The 6296-nt window shown below is 40.0% G+C and overlaps 1 long non-coding RNA gene across 1 annotated transcript; it reads left to right on the top strand.

The window, feature by feature from the left end:
• Positions 1-464: 464 nt before the first annotated feature.
• Positions 465-2226, top strand: LOC146695767 (uncharacterized). The gene is made up of 2 exons (XR_014923467.1): positions 465-1343; positions 1732-2226. It is a non-coding gene; the product is annotated as an uncharacterized LOC146695767 (long non-coding RNA).
• The last annotated feature ends 4070 nt before the right edge of the window (positions 2227-6296 follow it).

The following is a 6296-nucleotide window of genomic DNA, read 5'->3' as shown; positions in this document are numbered from 1 at the left end:
ATGGCTGTCCAAGGCTCACTCTTGTCTTACTTTTTTCTTTTTTTCCTCCTTCTGCACCTTTTGTGACAAAATCTTTTTTTTTCTTTCACCAGGTGAGGTCTCTGCAACTGCTCCTCTTCCACTTTACCACATTAAGTTCAAGCTGATAATAAAATTGATCTGTGCAATAAAAGGAGTATACATCCCGTTTACACTGTCATTTGTCTGCTGCTGCTGCTTTTACCTATTTACGAGAACAGCCTTAACTGTCAAAGGTTTCACTGAGCGGCATACGGCAACACAGTTACACTGTGTGGGTGGTTGGAGGTTCTAAACCCCATCTAGGAAATCATTGGGTGAGAGGGAGAGTATACCCTAGACTGGCAGCCATTCACATGACAGGGTTAGCACAGAGAGATGGACATATTCACATTCACACCTACAGCCAATTTAGAATTGCTGGTTAACCTGACGTGCTGGAGTACGAAAATAGAAATTCACACAGTCACAGGGTGAAAATGCAAACTCCACATAAACACTGCAGCTCTGTGCCGCCCAGTTAATAGATGGTGAAATGGAATGGTACTCATATACCGCTTTTCAGCTTTGTCTGTGCACTCAAAGCTACAAACCACACACACATACAAACAAAACCTACTCACAAATCTGCATATAAACCCTGCAGAAGGATGTTTCATGTACAAGTGATTCATACCTGAATATGTTTGTACTTTACAATCAAATTTAGAAGTCCCTCCGACCGTGCATGCAAAACAACCGTGAAGGTCTGGCTGTCTGAGAACATTTTTACACACATTTATAAACTGAATAGTCCTAGCTACCACCAATAATGTCATCTGTAGTAGTATTAGTGTTTTTCTTTTATTTTGGGTCATTATTTACAGTTTTCCAAAACATACCAAAAACCTGAAGGCTTTAACCTTTAAAATCAAACAAAATTAAACATATTATTAATATTATTAGTAGTAGTAGTATCAGAGGCAGAGATTCAGCCCTTGCTACATATGTTACTTACATTCTGGTTTCTCTTTTCTGGCTGACATATCTGCCTGTTTTCATCTTAATCTTACAGGCTATTAGTCTTTTCTTATATCAACTTAAATGTACATGTAACCCATGGTTATTTTATTGCCAATTGTATTCTGTTTTTATTCTAATTTGAAGTGTTACTGTTTGTTAAATGCTGAGTTTTCCCATGTACCGTGAATGCACCATAGCGCGTGCGTGGTGACTTTCTTTCACTGCATCCGCCTGCACGGAGCTAGATGCGCAAAGCTGTGTGGATATTCAGTCCTGTAACGTGTTGCGCTACGGAATTAATGTTTTCTTTGAAGAATATCCTGGTGAGTCTCACAGTTGCAGTTTCAGTTGTGATTCATAGTCCAGTTTCTGAGCATAAAACCAGTCAGGATACAATGCTTGTCGGAAATGTGATATTTGTCTTAGAACCTGCTAACGATTGCTTAGCTGTGTTAGCCTGTGGAGAGTATGCTAGCGTACCCACATGTGCTCCCTGGGCTAATGCGCTTACATGTGAAGTTTTAGCTAACACACCACGGAGACACTTTTCATGCTTCATGATTTGCAGTGAAATGTATTTTTGTTGTTGATAAATTGTTATTGGCCAATAAGAACTGTATAGATGTGTGATGTGTGAGGAACAAAAGGGATAACACTAGAGAAACACGTTTTATTTTACAAGTGAGTGATTGCACTGCACGTTGTGTGCAGGCTGGTTTTTTGTTTACGTGGTAGAAATCTGCTGCAAGGACCGAGCGGTGCCATCTAAGGACTGGTTGCCACTGGAGGTGCCTAGAAAGGACGTTCTCAATCTGAAGGCCACCTGTTTCCTTGGAGGGTGGTAGGATACAACGATTTGCAATTTTTTTTGGATTAACGTTTTTTTTCTGAGATCTCAGGACACTTTATGTTGTTACTTTTTTTCTTTTTTTTTTTGGGTCAGATCTGATTCCACTTAACACAAAAAACTGATGCATCAAAAAGCAAAAACTGTGACTAAAGACAATTAACACTTACTAAGAACACTGAATACTAAGTGCACTGAACTGAAAAGGACAGCCTACCTAATATATTTATGGACACTTTAAGTGATATATTGTACATTGTTGAGATTTACATGTTTGAAATGGTCTAAATGTTTTGTTCATGTCTATGTTTTGGAGCATTTAAATGTTGAATACACTCAAATCACTTTTCTCCCTTTAAGTTGTTGTCAGTGTCTCATTCTGAGTGGAGGGATATTCCTTCTTTAAGTTGAGTTACCACTGCCAGTCTCCTTACGATCCTAACTGAACCCAACAAGAGTAGATTCTCAAATATTGTTTTTTTCCTTGACTTTGTATGACAGATTACTGTGGATTTGACTGATTTTGGACTACTCAGTTAAAAAGGGTGACATACAAAAGCAACAAATGAAAGAAAGAGAGCAAGAAAAGCAAAGTCATATTCCGCACCCCATTTTTTTTCACTCCTTATAATAATTGGTGGTTTTGAAAAGTTGGATCTTCTCTGGCTTCCTTCTCAGACACTGTTTCCTCAGTCTGACTGTCACCTTCTCTTTGTGGTTTAGGCTTGTTTTTGTCACTGTTCTTTTCACTTCATTTTGAAGGTAAACTTTCCATATATGCATAAATGGGGGTTTAGTGTTATGCAGATAGTTTGCAGATTGCACGGAGCGAGCACAAGCCTGTGGGTTTGGAATGAGTCTAATTAACTAACATGCACACAACACTAACAGCACGGTTGACCAGTGCAAACGTGTCATAAATCCGACCATAATTTTAGATGTAGCCTCATTTTTGGCTCGGGGTAAGAACGTTTCCAAGCACAAATTTGGTCCATTTATACAGCACTTTCTATCCAGCACACATTCACTCTCCAGTGGAAGCTTGGAGTTCAGTATCTAGCCCGAGGATACTTCAAGTGGACTGGAGAAGCTGAGGATCAAGCCACCAACGTTCCAATTAGTACATGACCCGCTCCAACTCCTGAGCTACAGCTGCATTAGGAAAGAAATCTCTCTTTAAACTCCCATTGTATATATGTCTCAAATAAAAAGCACTCTTGTATTTCAGAAGTTCATTTTTAAACAAGGCTTTTACAGTAATACATTTGCAGAAACATTTTGTGGAATATGCAAAGATGGAACATTAAGATTTTTACTAATTCACACGTTATTTCATCACACCAGAAAAAGAGTAAGGGTAACCATCCCACTCGGTGGGAGAAAGAAAAGAGGACACGTCTAGGGAGAGCAGTGAGATGTAAGGAATATGTCATGTCTGCAGATGGACAGGCAGAGATGGAGATGAGGCTGGGGAGACAGGTGGCATTATGAACTATTCATACTGTCAAGAAAATATTTGATGTTGTGGTCAGTTACACCTGAGTAATGTAAACTTTCCACTGAGGTATGCAGCCTCAGGGCCATTTGTACTTATACGCAGAGTGCGCTCTGTTAGGGTACTTACAAGGTTGGTTTTTTTTTGTAATGTTAGCGAGGTAGGCAATCTACCATTCAGTTGGAATTTTACTTGGTAAAAATATTAAACCAAGGCCAACAGGAGTCAAAAGTATGTATTTAAAAATGTTTAAAAAGGTAAGAAATGTGGTTTTATAGAACACAGCACCAGCAAGGCCATTATGCAGGCAACTGCTGTAACAGGAATAACCCCTTCAAAACAGCACAAACGTATTGAGAAATTGCATGCATGAATAATAATTAGCTATCATTAGTCAGTACTGTGTATTTCATTACACAAAAAGTGAAGCGAATTCAAATTTCAGTTGGAGTGTAATGGCAGGGGTAGACTAAATCAATGCATTGCCAATGCAATGTTCTCCTAGAAGGGAAACGTCAAAGCAAATCTCAGACTGATGATGCGATACATCATTTGGTTCCCAGACAAGAAGAGATGGAATGAGAAAACAGTGTATTCTACAGTGCTGAAAACAGCCTCGCTATCATTTCAAAGCAGACTGTTGAGATGAACTCATTAGAGGGCAAAAATAGAACATCTTAAATGTTAATTGATGTTGCAACAAAGGTTTCTTCTACTGCTCACACGGACAGCAGACACGCGAACGGGATTAAACCACTGTAACCATGGCAATGCACATTACCTGACAAGGTTAGTTGTGTTTGACAGGGTGTTGCATTATGCAGACCAGAGGTTTCAACATTCTGCTGACGGTTGTGTTGAGGGGAGTGACAGTGAAGGGCCGTGGCTGCCCTGATGTCTTAATATGGGACTCCAATCTGCTGTACCGGCTTATTTCCAGCACAGATTTGTAAATGCTGATACACGCTGTAAATTGCAAACGCTGCAGGACATAAAGCAAAACACAGATGTGTGATTGTCGGTTCGTTTTAATGACCCGGCGTTACATTCGCAACTGTATGTGGTAACAAGCGGTGCAGAGACTCCTAAAACTATTTTGCTCCGTTAACGATAAGGCCAATGACGCCAGTGAGTAAAACACAAACTGACTCCGTTTCAAATTGGAGTTCAATAGCAGCAGCAGAATGAAAAATCATTGTGATCGGATTCGGAAGATTTGGTACGTTTATGTAACCCCAACACTCTGCTGCTTTTAGTTTATCAAGCTGGAACATGACCCAGATGAGCATCTCTTTCTCATTTTCCCTGCTTCTCGCTGAAGTCTGTGGACTGCTTTGAAAGTGTTCTGGTGACGGACGTTCATATTTATGCTTTAATGGGGCTCTAAAGGAGTTGGAGGGGAAGATGATTAATTGATGTTTTGTGTAATAAAAATGGACAATTAACTTGTTTTAATGGGTTTGTCAAAGGCAGTGGGGGAATAAAAACAACTAGCCTAAAGTGTCATTTGGGTTGCAGAGAGTTTCTTTAGTGCTTCCACTACATTAAAGACAATTTTGGGGGCTTTTTCACAGATAAGGACTTGCCTTTGATAGAATTGTACTGGCTTCCTACAAAGCTTTGCTTGCTTTATTCAACTTGCTGATAAGCTGTTAAACAGAATGTGGGTGCCCTGCTCTTTGTTATAAGCGCTAAAGAATTGTTAGCGTCAGTATTACCGTTACGTCTAATTAAAGGAGACATTTTTTCTGTGTTTAAATAGGAATCATTTTCGCTGCCAACCATAATGATGGTATAATTAACATATTAAAGTTTTATTTTCTTCTTACTAGACTTTTGGAAATTATGCCTCACAAATACTGAATATTGTAATCTGTTTGGTAAATAAACCCAGCATGATGATTTCCTTTTATTTTAGCTATCCAAACAAAGACTGCATTTCAAAATAGGATCCGATATGTCCATGTTCCAGGCTGCATGTGCTGTCTAAATCCACACGACACATGCAATCTTGTAAACACACAAGGCCACAGCCAGCAATATTGTAGACTGTGACTTATGGCTGTACAATAAACCATTTTTTAAAAAGAGGAATTTCAAGCAGACAGGCAGGGGATGTATGATAGATTAGTTGTGTCAGGTTTTATATCAGGCATTTAAGTTGTCACCCTCCACAGCAAACAGCCTCGAAGGCAGACAAACCTCAGCAGATTTCGACACAGTAAGCACTCTTCTTCTTCTGTAATAAACCTGGTGAATATGATTGTGAGATTATAGATGTATGACAAAAAGAAAAATCTCCTGAATGGACTGTACGCGACACATCGTCGGCTTCTACAGATAATATGTCGATGTACTCCTATGCGCAATTGTCCTTTCCCCATTAGATACTCATCAATATCAGCTGTTCTTTACAAACCCCTTTCTTTTTTTTTCTTTGCATTTGAGACCTTCCCCCCAACCGCCCACCCAGCTGCATTTCCTGCCACTCTAATGGTATTTTCTCATATCAACCAGCTTATCAAATCCAAATTTCGGTGATGGATAAATCTGCCTGAGCTGATGGGCCGGAGTGCCGCCTGCTGCTATCAATCAGTGTGTTGCCAGGTGATTGTGTCCTGCTGGGATGTATGACATTATGAGGTCCATTTGGAGGACCGGCTGAGTTAGAATGGCTCCAATCGCTCAAAGTCAATTTTGGGCATTGGTCGCCTTTTCGCAATCGATGGGATCCTGTAAAGGTGCACGAGCTGTGAGGTCTCCAGCCATTTCTGCTCCTTATCCCCAGAAAGAAGCTGTCCACTTACCCCAAGTGTCCCAGCACCTCTGCACATATGGATGTGCTTCCGAGTGACTATTGAGAAAAAGTAATCTAAAATTAAGGGGGGCTCAGCATGATACTGAGCACATCTTCCGATCAGGCTCTTGTACTGT

This window comes from Copadichromis virginalis, linkage group LG13, assembly GCF_057382275.1.
Source record: "Copadichromis virginalis isolate Kocher_CV1m ecotype Utaka linkage group LG13, C_Virginalis_male_GT1.1, whole genome shotgun sequence".
Classification (NCBI taxonomy): domain Eukaryota; kingdom Metazoa; phylum Chordata; class Actinopteri; order Cichliformes; family Cichlidae; genus Copadichromis; species Copadichromis virginalis.
This window is presented reverse-complemented; position numbering and strand designations above follow the sequence as displayed.